Below are 2,344 nucleotides of genomic sequence, written 5' to 3'. Positions count from 1 at the left end.
CCGCCGGGTAAATAATCGCAGGCGGAGCGTTGGGGGACGCTGGATCCGGTCTTGGACGACTCTGCTCGGCGTCGCTGCCAGCAGTACGAGGGCAACGCCTGTCCCTTGCGAGGAAAGCGGTGAGCTTCGCAGGCAGGCCCGCGAGAGGGAGAGATACTGCCCGCATGGCGAAACGGCTTTGCATTTTGTAGTTCTCTCTGGGTTTTTTTTTTGGCCTCTGAATACAAAGGGGCTGATGAGGTCACCGAGACTTGAAAATAAATATGTGCAACTGAGGGGCACCTAAAGCCAAACAAACTAGTTACAACTCGGTTTCTTGGAGATCAGGGTGCCAGCTGGTCTCTGACTGCAGATTTGTTCAGAACTTTAAAAAGTGGCCCTTCTTAGATGAGCCCACAGTTCCTGCTGGGCGAAGTGTCTGACTCTGAAGCATCACTAAGAAATCGTTTAAACTACAGCCTTAGCTAAGCAGAGATCCAGAGGCAGAATAACAGTTCCTGACTGATAAAGAAGAAATCAAAATTTCTGCTAGCAAATACCTTCATTTTCACAGTTGTTTTATTATAGAAAGATAATTATGTAGAATATAAGATAAAAACTTTAATGTTCCTTATAAACAACTGTAATATTTGTCAGACTTTCCCCTTCCATCAATCAGCCTATTGATCGCAGCCGGGGTACAAAGTAGTATTCCTTTGCAGGACTTTCAAATACCTTTTTAGTAAGCCTTTGAAATACTTGTATACAGATGTTTTTATTTACTTATGAAGGTCATAGGGCCAAACTGGCTGAAGAGTAATCACTGCGTTTTGTGGGATTAGTTTTCTGGCGTTTAATTGCCTGAATGGGCTCAGTACGGCATCAGATGAGTCCCAGTGCTGGCATGAAGGAAATGTCAGCAGTGTGTGTGGCTGGGCGTGATAGAAGCAAGGCTGCCCTTTGACAGTAGTTGCCTGTTTTGTTTACCTGTAATGTCAGCCCATGCCCTGAATTACTGACGTTAGTAAATAATAATAATCTTGGGCAAATTGCCAAGCTAACTGACTTCTTGTAAACCAAGCTCATTTGTTTATATCCATCCTCCAGTACAGCTGGAGTATCTTAATCTCCAGATTAAACATCAGTCAGTTATGATGTTTACATATTTACATACATAAATATGTATGTATGTATTTACAAATTAAGATGACAATGATCTTACAAAAATAATTATCAAAGACTTTTCCTAACCCACTAAGCTCATTCTGGTCCAATATGTTAAAACACCACAAGGCTGTTTACTTGAACAATGAAAACATTCTACTTTCTGTGTACACCATTTTCCTGTACCTTATACCAAACAGCATTTACAAACAAGTTCGAGGGTGGCCCACTGGGGTGGCCCACTGTCATTCTATTAATACCTTTTTAATTACAAAAAAAATACAGTCATTATGCTTGTCAGAATGGTAGCAGGATACCATTTCTTGCAAATATTATATAAATACAATTATGTAGAATATAAAAACTTTCATATTCCTTATAAACAACTGTAATATTTGTTAGTAGGCTAAGATTTTCCCTTTCTCTCTACCAGCCTATTGATCACAACAAGGACATGAAGTATGCTTTTATGGGACTTTAAAATAGCTTTTTTGGTAGTGTTTTGAAATCTATATGCAGATGTTTGTATTTAATTGTTTCCATTTCTTCATCTTACGTTTGTGGTCATTAACATAAAAAATACTGTGTGAAAATAAAACACGCTTTGTTGACTGAATCTGTTCTAATGGGTTTCTCTTCAGGATTTATTTTGGATATGGGCATGCGCTCAGAGGTTTTGCACAGATCATGAAGTAAATATAGTAAATATAGTAAATATATATAGTAAATACAGTATTTCTGAGTGCGATGGCATGCGCTCAGAGGTTTTGCACAGATCATGAAGTAAATACAGGCCAGTATTTCCGAGTGCGATGGTGAATAGACAACCACTGAAGAAAAGAGATGAGAACAAGCCAAGAATGAGAAAGTAAAAATGTATCTTCTACTATTGTAGTATGTTGAAAAGCTTACAAGGTTATGATTTACGTGCTCTTGTAAACTTGTTTATTAATATTTCACCTGACAAAGTACTTCTCTGAGAGAAACAGCTAAAACAGTGTATTTAAACCAGTATGCGTCCAGGCTGCTATTGAAAGAGAGGCACCTACTTTTCAGGCCCAAGCACTTGTTCCTCATGCTGGTGCTGTTATTGAAGTGGCTGTGCAGTGAACTGATCTGGCTCCAAAACAAATTTTTTTTTTCGTGAATTTGTTTTCTAGCATGCTGTGGGCAGCACAGGGAGGGGATGGGACAGAGTTAG

The sequence above is a fragment of the Aptenodytes forsteri genome, unplaced genomic scaffold (genome assembly GCF_000699145.1).
Source record: "Aptenodytes forsteri isolate BGI_AS27 unplaced genomic scaffold, ASM69914v1 Scaffold199, whole genome shotgun sequence".
Taxonomy (NCBI): Eukaryota; Metazoa; Chordata; class Aves; order Sphenisciformes; family Spheniscidae; genus Aptenodytes; species Aptenodytes forsteri.
This window is presented reverse-complemented; position numbering follows the sequence as displayed.